At 43.6% G+C, this 14,760-nt stretch overlaps 1 pseudogene; it reads right to left on the reverse strand.

Annotated features, from left to right (window-relative positions):
- Positions 1 to 13,064: 13,064 nt before the first annotated feature.
- Positions 13,065 to 13,182, reverse strand: LOC124596771 (annotated as a pseudogene).
- Between the last annotated feature and the right edge of the window lie 1,578 nt (positions 13,183 to 14,760).

Consider the following 14,760-nt stretch of genomic DNA (forward strand, 5'->3'; position numbering starts at 1 on the left):
GAAATTGTTTCAAATTTAGCTTTTCAGATAGTTTATACAATTTGTAGTTTATTTACTACAGTCTCACTTGCTCTGTGTAAACTCTACTTTTTATCTAAATCTGACTTCCAGCCTGCAAAATTTCGTATATATGTGTTAAAAGATTAATAGTTTTTCTGGAGGAGGGGTCAAAAAATGGTTCAAATGGCTCTAAGCACTATTGGACGTAATATCTGAGGTCATCAGTATCGCCGGTTGCTGTGGCCGAGGGGTTCTTGGCACTTCAGTCCGGAACCGCGACACTGCTACGGTCGCAGGTTCGAATCGTGCCTCGGAATGGATGTGTATGATGTCCTTCGGTTAGTTAGGTTTAAGTAGTTCTAAGTTCTAGCGGACTGATGACCTCCGATGTTAATAATTGCCATAGTGCTCAGAACCATTTGAACAATTTTTTCGTGAGTCCCCTAGACTTAGAACCACTTAAACCTAACTAACCTGAGGACACGACACACACCCATGAGCGAGGCAGGGTTCGAAACTGCGACCGAAGCAGCAGCGCGGGTCCGGACGTGGAGGGGTCAAAGGAGGGGCGAGGGGTTAGCTTTGGAAATTCTGCCCAGGGCGCAGGATAACCACGGTATGTCTCTGCTTACAGCCAAACGAAGCCGTCTAAATAACTTGGTCAGAAACGGAAGTTGGGAACTGTAATTTAGCTATGGAAACCTAGTGCATATGTAAGAGTTTTTGAGTGTATACACGGCAAAGTCGACGGCATACTCTACATGTGCGGAGTACCTATGTCAAATGTTTTGCTTTGACCCACAGATGCTACGGAGATCGAAGTTTTTCATTTTAGTGCTTCAGTGAGCTTCGACATTCATATTGGCGAATCACTTGCGAGAAGATTCTGCAGGAATTGTTGATGTTTTCCTTTCATTACAATGTGTAATTCCAACTCAAAACGCATTGTAGCTCTAAGTCTTATTCGTATTTCAGCAATCTACCTTAGAAAATAGATCAATTTCTCTTCCTCTCTTAGCCTTATTGCTCCGTGGCTTCACCTGGGGTAACAAACTGCTCCTGAGGCAGTTCACGAAATAGTCGTCATTTGGAGCGAAGCACCCACGAACCAGATAAATAGGTGCTATGGAGCAAAAGGAAGTATGGACTAAGCAAAGACACTCAATCGGTACGCTGACGATGTGGAAGCCGCCAGTCAGTGTCTCCGAAAGACGAAGCTGGGACGTGTTGCAGCACCACCAGGGCTTCTGGAAGAGTTGACCAGCCAGGAAAACCAGGGAAATGCAGTCATAGTTGAACGATGATTGCACCGGACCGCCGCAGCCTGTTGTGGCTTACAGACTAAGAGTGTTTTCGCTGGGAAACACATTCCAGCCCAGCTAACATGTATACTAGCTAATTTAGACACTCAGTGCAAGACATGGGATACCTGCTGGCCTGTCCAATCTGTCCATGCAGATGCATCCTCGACGATTTGTGGCTGGACAAGAAAGAAGTCCATGTCATGGACCAGCACTTGACAGGAAGACTGTGACTGTTATCCGCACACGAGAAAGCAGAATAAACTAGACCATCAGTCTCAGTGTGCTTAGTGGTTTCCTATGGTGGAAAGTATGCCGAATTAGTTAGTCCAGCCGATAACCACGAGTAGAAAAGCGTTTGCCATGAAGCAGCTAGTTATCACCGACCATCGTTGCAGCCAGTAGCTGAAGGTCTCTGCGTGAGATGCTGTCAGGTTGGCGCCTTCGCACCGTCGGGTCACCTTCTACTGACGGTCACCTCCATATTAAGCAGTCTGCTCGAGCCTGAGCCATACAGCTGCCCGGGCACACGGTCGCCGTCCATTTCTCCGGGTGAGCCTACATTGTTCCTGCCCACCGACCGGAGCGAGTGCAAGCCAATCTCATTAGCCTTGCCAGAGTCCGCGGTCGCTCCCGTGGTCCTTTGGCCGCCGTTAATGAGAGTTATAACGTACGTGTCAATTTACACTAACGTGATGAACGTCATGGGACAACTCCAGATAACGTGACGAACCTCGCTTTGTCCGGCGTAGTGCAGCAACTCGAGGTGGCGTGGACTCTCGTTGGAAGTCCCCTGCAGAAATATTGAACCACAGTGCCTCTAAAACCGTCCATAATTGCTAAACTGTTCGCCGTGCAGGATTCTGTGCACGAACTGACCTCTCGAGTAAGTCCCATAAATGTTCGATGGGATTCATGTAATGCGATCTGGTGGCCAAACCATTCGTTCGAATTGTCCAGAATGTTCTCCAAGCCAATCTCGAAAAATTTTGGCGCAATGACATGGCGCACTATCACCCATCAGAATTATATCGTTATTTGGTAAAGTAAAGAACATGAATGGCTGCAAGTGGTGTCCAAACAGCCGAACGTAATTGGAGGACCCTATGCAGTCCATGCAAACACAGCATAGACCATTGTGGAACCGTCACCAGCTCGCACAGTGCCTTGTTGACAACTTGGGTCCATGGCTTCGAGAGTTCTGCGCCACACTTGTCCCCTACCATCAGCGCTTACCAACTGAAACTGGAAATCATCTAACCAGGCAATGATTTTCCAGTCGTCTAGAGTCCAACCGATATGGTCACGAGCTCATGAGAAGAGCTGTAGGGTATGTCTTGCTGTCAGCAAAGGTACTCGCCTCAGTCATATGCTGCGATAGTCTATTAATGCCAAATTTCGCCACGCTGCCCTAAGGGATACGGTTGTCTTACGTCCCATATTGATGACTGCTGTTACTTCCCGCAGTGTTGTTTGTCTGTTAGCACTGGCGACTCTATGTAAACGCCGCAGCTTCGGCCACTGCGTTGTCCGTTGTACACTCAGACGCAATGCCTGAAATTTTGTATACTCAGCGCACTCTGTGGATCTCGGGATATTGAATCCCTTAAGTGGCTCCGGAACGCCCTATACTTGCAGTGTTAAAATAACGCTTATAAATTACATCTTTCCTCACAAAGCATTTGAGGTAGGAAGTTGAACTTTTTACAGATTATTTATTGGAATATGGGCTAAAACTTAACACAGGGATTTTACAAAATTTTAGTTCAGTTATTAAAGATGATTTTTTTCAATTGTAATGAAAATTCACAACATTTTTTTGCAATTTTTTATTTATATATTCAAAAATATACAGCTTTTTGGATAAAGGCTGTGTTAAATTATGCAGAAGGTACTGTGTAACATTTACTGGAAGTTTGAAACAAATATGTTTGGAAGATCCTTAGAAAACATGTAATTAGTATGAGAAAATAAAAGTTTTGGGAATCGAGCGACAAAGATTGGATTAACTTTTAATGCATTCCAGGTCCATAGGATGGATTATCTTCATCCTCTGCAAACTCCTCCTCCAGCTTCCTCTTGTTCCTCCTCCTGTTTACTCTTGCTTGTATTTCTAGACTCTTTACAGCCCTGTCTGCAGCCCGACGGCGTTCCTTGTCTAAAGCAAGCATCGCTCGTTGTTGTGTTCGTAGATTTTGCTACCATTTTCTTCAGTTGCAGTTACTGCAACACTGTTCCAAAAGGTGGTCATGTATGAACACTTATCACATTTTAGTTGTATTTCACTAGCAAGTCCTACATGCTTTATTATGGAGAGTTCCAGACCAACTTCACTACAATGAATACATCTTACACAGTTTGAAAAAATTCCTTTGAGGACCGACATATCAAATATTTCATTCACATCCGATTCGCCCATAAAACATTCATAGTTTTCACTCATTGAACCAAGCTTCTTCTGTGAAGTATTTTCTTTCCCACTTTGACTGCTATGGGCAGGTGTACTTGAGAGGTTAGGTTCACTCACTTGGTTATCGTCTTTATTGTTTACAGTAATAACACATACCTTTGGCTTTCCAACATTTCTCCTTTTCTTAAAAGCCTTCAGAGGATTTCTAATAACTTTACTTTTACTCATTATTATACTTCAACAAAACAGAGACTCAAGAAACAGAATTAATTACGAATATTTTCGAGATAACGACAGAGTAAATAAACATGAAACAATCGACAAGCACACCAGAGATATATATTGAACCATCACAGGTTAGCCACAACACATACTTTAACTCACATCACTAAAATGTACCTGATGAACACGGACGTTAATAATAACACCATTTGACAGCAGTTTAACAGCGCCACAGTGGGTCACGCCCATGTAGAACACATTTCAAAAAAAATTTCAAAATAGTTGTAGTCTTCGGAATTGAATAAATTATATAGCTATTAAAAGGTAATAGTCTGCAGATTCAGAAAACGCAGAAAAGTAAAAATAGAACTTTTCATGATTTGAGCCTTTCCGGAGCCCCTTAAAGATTTCAGAAATAGAATGACCCATGCTTCCAGCTCCAACTACAATTCCGCATTCAAAGTCTTTTAATTCCCGTCCGTAATCACTCCATAATCACGCCCGAAACCTTTTCACACGAATCGCCTGAGTATAAATGACAGCTCCGCCTCTCCACTGCCCTTTTGAATGGAGAATCGTTCTAGCGGTGGTAAGCGGCGCAAATGCAGAAATCCGCTGACTAAAGCGATTTTGACAAAAGCCAGATTGTTGTTGCCCAATGCCTAGGAGCGAGAATCTCGGAAACGGCAAAGCTGGTCGGCTGTTCGCGTGCTACCGTCGTGACCATCTGTGGAAAGTGGTTGAAGAATGCTGAAATCACGAGTGGGCAACAAAAAGAAGTTGGACATCCGTACGTCGTAACAGAACATAGGGATCAGAGGCGTGGCCGCTCCCTAAAGCAGGATAGGCGGTGATCTGAGGCAGATCTGATTTCAGAGTACAGTGCTGGTGTAGGCAAAAGTGTTTTGGAGCTCACCGTTCAGCGCACAGTGTTGAACACGGTGCTCCTCAGCAGAGAACCCCTACGTATTCCCGTGTTGAACCAACTAGATCGTCAGTTATAATTACAGTGGGCACGGGATCATCGAGATTGGTCAGCGTATCAATGGAATAGTGTTGCCTGGTCGGATGAATCCCGTTATTGTTAAACCAGGTCGATGGTCGGTCCTGTTACGCCGTCATCTAGGCAAACGGAGCCTCGAAGTGTGCAGCGTGCCACGGACGTGGGCCGGTGGGAGCAGTATTATATTACGGGGGACATTCACCTGAGTTTCCAAGGGAGCTGCGTTAGTAAGCAAGATGACGGCTGTGGACTACGTGAATATTATTAGGGAGCAGCTGTAACCTCTTGTGCTTGATGTCTGCTCCAACAGCGGTGGCACCTTCCAGCAGGATAACTCCCGAGGTCACAAGGACAAACCTGTGCTGCACTGGTTTGAGTAGCGTGATAGTTAGCTCACTTTGATGTCTTGGCCATCAAATTCGGCTTATCCTGAATCCGATGAAACCCGACTGGGACGTCATTTGGCGCCAGTTCCGCGCCTACATACCAACTGCCCTTAAATTACGGGAAGTATGGACCTGTGCTTAGGTATCTGGTGCCACAAACCTCTGGAAACCTACCAAGTACTGTCGAATCAAATACACTCAGAATCACTGCTAAATAGCGTTCCGGAGGTGGACTCACACGCTTTTAAGAAGGTGGACATAATAGGTGGTCATAATATTTTGGCTCATCCCTGTGTATGTGTATACCACTATCCCTTGACTTTTGTCACCTCATTTGAGTTCACATGCTTTTCCATTTTAAAGCTGGAACAAGATGTCCCCCGCCCCCCTGATATTCCCAACTGTGCTTTTCCTCTGTCCCTCTACTTGTTGTCCTGCTATTGGCTGGGAGGAACTGGGCTCCATGATAGATTTTGAGTTGTCCGCTCAAACCCCTGTGAGAGAGAATAAGTGGTATACATAAATAAAAAGTTTTCCAACGATGAACATCAGAGCAAAACTTAATGAGGCACTCGGATGGGTGTCCTAATAACCGATTTTCAATAACCAATTTTCAATGACCAATTTTACTTTTCCACAGTAACGGCATTCGTATCTGTAACAGAACTTCATATTTTTGGATGTACTTTTTCAGTCTCTTGATTTCAACAAACAGTTTCGAGAGCTTTCGCGTGTCTGTTGGGCAACAGCTGGAACTGGAAATACGTAGGTTGGAACTTAAGTAGTGGCAACACTGCTGTGGACACACTATGCAATGGAATCTACTATTGTCGCTGATAGCACACGTTGTTGACAGACCTACCTTACCTCCGAGGAAATGGACTCGCCTGTCCCACGTCACCGGCGTACACACAATCGAGGGAAACACTGTCACTTGTGAGTGAGCGATCAAACGTAACGGTGTCACTACGTGTTCGAAGCAGGAACAACGGAGTTGGATCAAGATTGAGTGTGCCAGAGGTCGTACAGCACGACAGTGTCATCAAGGTGTGCGGGGAATCGGCATTGCCGTACAGAACAGCGGCGCGTTGGGTAAAATCCTTCAAACAAGGTCTGCAAACTGTGGCAGACATGCATCAGGCAGGTCGTCCTAGCGTGTCTGAAGAAGTGCATGCTGTTGCCGTGTTAGTGGAAAGTGATCGACGCCATACGTTTCGTGAGCTCGTCCACGAAACCGGATTAGCGCATACGATTGTGCTTCGCATCCTGAAGGTACGTCTGGGCACCCGAAAAATTGCACCACGATAGGTTCTGCATGACTTGACGGAAATGCAGGAATGGATGCGTTACGACGCTGTTCAGAAGCGCTTGGTGCGTTATGACCGCGAAGAAGAGGCTTTCTTACGCCGTATCGTAACACTGGATGAGACATGGACCACATCGTGCGACACAAAACTGAAACAACAATCCAACGAATGGGGTCATGATGAGTGGCCGCGAAAATTGAAAGTGCGTCAGAGTCCCAGTATGGTGAAAGTTATGGCAATTCTCCCGTGCGGCTGTGATGGTGTTATCCAAACGCATTACGTTCCTCCTCGGGAGACCGTCAATGCACAGTATTACTGTTCATTTATGGAGTATCACCTGCGACCAGCTTTGCGAAAGAAGAGGCGATACTTTCTTCGCAACCCACCCGTCGTTTTGCACGATAATGCGCGGGCGCATACACAGAAAATTATGACTGCTCTGTTCTGTCGATGGGACTGGGAAGTACTGTACCATCCACCATACTCCACGGACTTAAGTCCTTGTGACTTCGATTTGATTCCGAAGATGAAGGAACCACTTCCTGGCATTTTCTTCAGAACTCTTCCAGAGACTCTACAGGCAGTAGACCGGTCCTTTCGCACCATCAACAGAACAGACTCTGCTAACGGTATAGTACACCTTCCACATCGCTGGCAACGGTTTCTACACGACGCTGGTGACTACTTTGAAGGACAGTAACAGGTTCAAACATGTAACTCTTTTATTTCGGTTGTGAATAAATAGTTGCCACTATTTAACTTCCAACCCTCGTACGCTGCCGAGTATTTACAGTTCGTAAAGGTTACCTCTTAATTCAAAAGAACATTTCAGTTATGTACCTGTGAGTATTATGGTTTTCAAAAATGATAGCAGTTGACATCATTATACATGAGCAACAGCTGTAAACCTGTTCAGTCTGTTACATGCTTTCCTGTGCGGCGTACGATAGTAGTGTCGCATTAAGGTCATCAAGCGTGAAAATACTCGCTCTGTATAAAACTAACAGATGATCGTGCAGCCAATATTACATACGAATGATACGTAGCTGCGTCATAGCCTGAGTGAGTGTTTAGCGAAACAGCAGTTTCTGAGGAAACTATATCATTTCATTTGGTTTGCGCTGCTTCAGATTCATAAGCACATCTAAGAATGAAAAACAGATTTGTGGGCTTTGTCTAAAACTAGTCCAAGGCTACACAATTAGGTTTACTTTACTATTTCGTACTTTTATAGGAGCAGAGACCATACATAGAAAGCCAATAAGTTGCGAATATAACTTGTAATCGTTATGTATGTGGGCGAGCGTTTTAAAGACACAAGAGACGTTAAGTATAAACCATAGTTCATTCCAGTTGGCGTCAGCTAACAATACAAGTTTAAAAATTAATTCATGAAGTTACTGTTATCAATGTATAACTTACTGGAAAGAATGTCATTCCTATTTTCCTCAGTCACTGGTATTCTTATTTCTCTTCGGCGACACATCCAAGTTATAGTAAGTCTGTATTCTTCTATAAGGAAAAATAAGCAAAGAATAGGTGTACGCATTGCACCAATCGAATCAACATCGAATATACTTCCCCAAAGCGATCGAAAATTTAATTCCTTTGTGCTTACAGCAAACCTGAAAACGTTTTCAATTTTTATTACATTAAATTGCAAACATCCAAACGTACATATTCATCAAAACTTATAAGTCAAAATTCTAATTTAAAATGAGTTATTTTTGTATTTTCAAAGTGACAAAATTTCACTTACTTCAAATTTAAAATTCTAAGTTAAGAGAAAATTTTGCCTTACTACCGAATTCAGAATATATCTATCAAACTACAAAATTAATTCTTCCTTCTTTAAGTTTTCCTAAATTTTTTAGTGCCAGACATCTTTTTGCTATAGCATCATTGAGTCAGGAAAATGCAAAGAATTTATCTTACAAACACTTTCGTATTTAGAGCTTTAGAGCTCTATTTAAAGATACACTACCGGTGAAAAGTGTTTGATCACCCATGATTAAAACTACGTACTCAGTGTAGAAACACATAGTACAAACGAAGTAGACTAACAAAATTTTCTCTCACTGTAATTAAGCAGAATACAATGTGGTTTAGATTTTACCCTCTTCAAAGTATCCACCCTTTGCCCTCACAAGAGATTCACAAACTCTTGACGTTTTGGGGATAAGATTTTATAGTGTTTTTAAGTATATTGCAGTCCAACACATCTGTAAATTATTCCACGGATCTTCAACATTAGAGGACCTCACTTTTCTAACCTCTCTGTCAGCCGCGCGGTGTAGCCTCGCGGTCCGAGGCCCCTTGTCACGGTTCGCGCGACTCCCTTCGTCGGAGGATCGAGTCCTCCCTCGGGCATAGGTGTGTGTGTTGTCCTTAGTGAAAGTTAAATTAAGTTAGATTAAGTAGTGTGCAAGCCTAGGGACGAAAGACCTCAGCAGTTTGGTCCCATAGGAACTTACCACAGATTTCCAAATTTCCTCCCTGTCAAGTTCATCCCACAAGTTTCCAGGGAGATTTTAATCAGATGACTTGGCCAAATCATGTTCTTCAGTTCCCCACATTTCTGTTTTCTGTTGACTACCCTCTGCAGGATTTAGAAGCATGTTCCAGATCATTGTCCTGTGGAACACACCCATGGTCAATAAGTCTCTTGTCAGATCGAATTTGATTCTTGATCGGTATACTGCGACATACTTCCTTAATCAATGTTCCATTAATTCTCTCTAGATTACCGATTTTATCATCGCAAAATATCCTCACACCATAACCTACACTCCACCATGTTCCACTGTTAGCGTCACATACTGACTCCATCCTTGAATAACAGCTTGAAGTTCTGTTGCACGCTCCAATTTTTAAATAGCTGTGCCAACTGGATTCTTTTCATTTTATTTTGATTCCGTAATAAAAATTTTTAGGGCGTTATGCACCGCCTTAAACCTTGTTGACGAAGAGATCGTTGCACTGTTGAGACAGAGATAGGAGTTTCTCACGAATTTCAGTTCCAGCATTGCTGCTCTGTCGTGTTCTCTGTGCAAATATGATTTCTTCGTGGTGCTCTAGATCGCGAATCACTCGCATTTTCTCAAGTATGCTTGAACCGCAGCAACGTTTATAATACTGTAGATCGGGCTACGCCAAATTTTATTCTTGTTGTCCTGCTAGAACAGTCCTACTAGAACAGCCTTATTGATGTAGGGTTACAATATAACAAGTTTTTCAGATTCAGTCTAGTGCCTCCGCGCTATTAGGAGGTAATATGGGAAGAACCTGATCACAAACACACGGCTAGATGCAGATATTAACTGTAAACTAATGGGAACTAGTTGTTACACAGACAGTCGTGGAATGAGCTGTAACCAAATGGAACTGTCTTAAGTTAAAACTCGCCAGTGTTGTTGAGGGTACTCATCAGCTCCACTCTATGAGGGATGATGTTTATACTTATTTTATTAACAGATCGGAAATATGGTAGAATATTCAAAAATAAGTCCCTATTTTAATTATAAATCCACGATGGTAATAGGTGGTTGATAACTTGTGACTGGTTGTGTACAAATCTTGTGCAAAATTCCAGTTTGAATTATATACACTATGTGATGAAAATATCTGGACACCAACAGAAACATATGTTTTTCGTATTAGGTGCATTTTGCTTCCCCCTACTGCCAGGTACTGCATATCAGCGACATCAGTAGTCGTTATACATCATGAGAGAGCAGAATGGGGCGCTCCACGGAACTCACTGACTTCGAACGTGGTGAGGTGATTGGATTTCACTTGTGTCACACTCCTAAACATCCATAGATACACTGTTTCTGATGTGATAGTGAAGTGGAAAAGTAAGGGGTCACGTACAGCACAAAAACGTACAGGCCGACATAGTCTGTTGACTGACAGAGACCGCCGACAGTTGAAGAGGGTCGTAATGTGTAATAGGCAGACATCTATCCAGACCATCATACAGGAATTCCAAACTGTATCACGATCCACTGCAAGTGCTATGACAGTAGGCGGGAGGTAAGAAAAGTTGAATTTCATGGTCGAGCGGCTGCTCATAAGCTCATTGAAAAACGACGCATCGCTTGGTGTAAGGAGGGTGAACATTGGACGATTGATCAGTGGAAAAACGTTGTGTGGAGTGACGAATCACTGTACACAATGTGGCAATCCGATGGCAGGGTGTGGGTATGGCGAATGCCTGGTGAACGTCATCTGCCAGCATGTGTAATGCCAACAGCAAAATTCGGAGGCGGTGGTGTTATGGTGTGGTCGTGTTTTCCATGCCGGGAACTTGCACCCCTTGTTGTTTGGCGTGGAATTATCACAGCACAGACCTACATTGATGTTTTAAGCACCTTCTTGCTTCCCACTGTTGAAGAGCATTTCGGGGATGGCAATTGCATCTTTCAACACGATCGAGCACCTGTTCATAATGCACGACCTGTGGCGGAGTAGTCACACGACAATAATACCCCTGTAATGAACTGGCCTGCACTGAGTCCTGACCTGAATCCTATAGAACACCTTTGGGTTGATTTGGAACGCTGACTTCGTGCCAGGCCTCACCGACCAACATCGATACCTCTCTTCAGTGTAGGACTCCGTGAAGAATGGGCTGCGATTCCCCAAGCAACCTTCCCGCACCTGATTGAACGTATGCCTGCGACAGTGGAAGTAATCACGGTTAAGGGTGGGCCAACACCATATTGAATTCCAGCATTACTGATGGAGATCGCCACGAATTTGTAAGTCATTTTCAGCCAGGTGTTCAGATGCTTTTGATCATATAGTGTAGCTGAAAATTGTTGGTTGACACAGTTATCGACAAAAAGGAGTGTTAGCAGTAAGTCTGATAGATCATGACATTGGTTCTATAAGCTGCGATATTTGTTTGCTCGTTTCGTATTTACGTAGACTAAACAATATTTACTTTCAATTACGTGACAGCGCGGGTCACTAATGTATGGAAGAGAAAACTGTTTGGAAAAAATCTTGTAGGGATTACGAACTGAAAATAAGGTCTGGTATTAACCATTCGGTTTCATTTTGTCCGAATACGTAAACTGCACTGGTGATTAGGATTAACACTTGCTCCTTCTATACCAAGAAGGAGCAGGATTTTGCAGCAGCCAGTTCGTTCCACACGCAGGAGGCTTTAGAGTGCTCTCCGGGAATCCAGGCGGCCATTTGTAACGTTGGTAGTCGTTATCGGGGGAAGGGGCTTCTGGATCGGCTTCGCTCCTAATCGATAGCTTCCGGAGACCCTCTGGTAATGAATTAACTCTGCCGCCCCATCCTTTGCACCAGCAAGGCGGTAATACACCAGTCCCCCAACGTATTTCGCTTTATGACTGTGGTAGCGACGGGGTGAAGGAATGCATGAAGAGGGTTCGGGGCGGTGTAGGTAGAGGTGGGGACTGCAGGTTCACCTGAAATTGTCATACATGACCATCACAGAAATTTTGATATGGTTGAAGATTTTCCCAGAAGAAACACGCTCTTTCAGGAGTCTGTAACACAGTTCTGTTGACCTCTTGGTAAACTTGTCCTCCACTTTGTGTACCATTTGCACTTTAATTTTCATGTAAAAATTACGTTAGTCCTTTTAGAGGTTTAGCAGTTAAAATATCACCTTCAAAGATTCTAGAGATTGTTTTTCTGCTTGATAGAAAGTGAAGCTTTTGAAATGTGATGCCACGAATGACTGCTGAAGATTAGATGGAGAGGTAGGATAAACTATGAGGAGGAAGTGCGTTTATGGCAAAACTTGAGGAGGGATCAGTTGATAGAATACATCTTCAGGCGTGAGAGATCCGTAATTTTGGTAATAGAGGAAAGGATGTGGAATAAAACTTGTAGACGAAGACTACCTTTGACTACAATAAGCAAATTCAACCTGATGAAGGATGCAATAGATATGCAGAGATGTAGATACTTGCACAGGACAAACTAGCTAGGAGAGATGATTGAAATAAGTCTTCGGACTGAAGACCAAAATAACAAAAACACAGTTCTGCAGGAACAATTTTTAATGGTTACAAAATTACCATAAATAGACAGGGTGTAGCAGCTAGGACAGTCCACTGCAAAGAAATTCGGAACGAGTAAATATATCGATGTGCAGTTTTTGATAAATTATAGCGGACAATATGGCGAATGTTTCGACATACGCCAGTAATTTTAACGTTTATAGCTATCGAATTATAACCAAAACTAAAATAACTACATCCGAACATACCGTGAAGGCCCAAAGGTACCGACCGGCCTCAGACCACAGGCGTCGCTGGATGCAGATATGGAGGGCATGAGGTCAGCACACCGCTCTCCCGGCCGTATGTCAGTTTCCGAGACCGGAGCCGATACTTCTCAATCAAGCAGCTCGTCAGCTTGCCTCACAATGGCTGAGTGCACCCCGCTTGCCAACAGCGCTCGGCAGACCGAATGGTCACCCATCCAAGTGCTAGCCCAGCCCGACAGCGCTTAACTTCCATGATCTGACGGGAACCGGTGCTACCACTGCGGCAAGGCCGTTGGCATCGAATTATAACAAACAATCTTTATTAGTGGAACTATACAGGGTGAGTCACCTAACATTACTGCTGGATATATTTCGTAAACCACATCACATACTGACGAATCGATTCCACAGACCGAACGTGAGGAGAGGGGCTAGTCTAATTGGTTAATACAAACCATACAAAAATGCACGGAAGTATGTTTTTTAACACAAACCTACGTTTTTTTTTTAATGGAACCCCGTTAGTTTTGCTAGCACATCTGAACATATAAACAAATACGTAATCAGTGCCGTTTGTTGCATTGTAAAATGTTATTTACATCCGGAGATATTGTAACCTAAAGTTGACGCTTGAGTACCACTCCTCTGCTGTTCGATCGTGTGTATCGGAGAGCACCGAATTACGTAGGGATCCAAAGGGAACGTGGTTTCCGTTTTCAATTACGGAGTGGAACAGAGTGTGTCCCGACATGTCAGGCCAATAGATGTTCAATATGGTGGCCATCATTTGCTGCACACAATTGCAATCCCTGGCGTAATGAATGTCGTACTCGCCGCAGTACATCTGGTGTAATGTCGCCGCAGGCTGCCACAATACGTTGTTTCATATCCTCTGGGGTTGTAGGCCTGACATGTCGGGACACACTCTATTCCACTCCGTAATTGAGAACGGAAACCACGTGTGTTTGTGTACCTCACCCCTCATGGTAATGTACATGTGCGTCAGTGAAAAAGACCAATAAAAAGGTGTTAGCACGTGGACGTAATGTGCTGTTCCAGTCTCTTCTGCGCCTAAGGTCCATCACCGTTCCCTTTGGATCCCTACGCAATTCGGTGCTCTCCAATACACACGATCGAACAAGCGGAGGAGTGGTACTCAAGCGTCAACTTTAGGTTACAATATCTCCGGATGTAATTAACATTTTACAATGCAACAAACGGCACTGATTACGTATTTGTTTATATGTTCAGATGTGCTAACAAAACTAACGGGGTTCCATTTTAAAAAAACGTAGGTTTGTGTTAAAAAACATACTTCCGTGCATTTTTGTATGGTTTGTATTAAACAATTACACTAGCCCCTCTCCTCACGTTCGGTCTGTGGAATCGGTTCGTCAGTATTTGATGTGGTTTACGAAATATATCCAGCGGTAACGTTAGGTGACTCACCCTGTATACAGTGGTGTGCAGAACTTAAACATGAAAATAAATTTCACATGATGTTTCATTGCCAAGTAACATAGCTCCATGAAACTTGGACCACACATAGAAATCCCTGATACAGCACAGTAAGGAAGATGAATGAAAGAAATTTGCAACGAGACGAACAAAAATGACACTTTCATTCACAGACAATAACTACAGTGAAATCACCGTGATTTATGATGTTCCCCTGGATATTACAAAAGGCGGTACTTGGTTCTTGATAGCGTGTCTGATCATCGAAAACAGCAATGGATGCTCTGCAACGCGCTCCCACCCTGGCCACAAGGTTGGTAAGGAGTTCTTGTGGTAGGTCGACAACTGATGGATGGTCGTTGGTGTACGTGGACGAGCTGTATTACGCCTCCGCAACGCATCCCACACGTGCTAGAT

The sequence above is a fragment of the Schistocerca americana genome, chromosome 2, assembly GCF_021461395.2.
Source record: "Schistocerca americana isolate TAMUIC-IGC-003095 chromosome 2, iqSchAmer2.1, whole genome shotgun sequence".
Classification (NCBI taxonomy): Eukaryota; Metazoa; Arthropoda; class Insecta; order Orthoptera; family Acrididae; genus Schistocerca; species Schistocerca americana.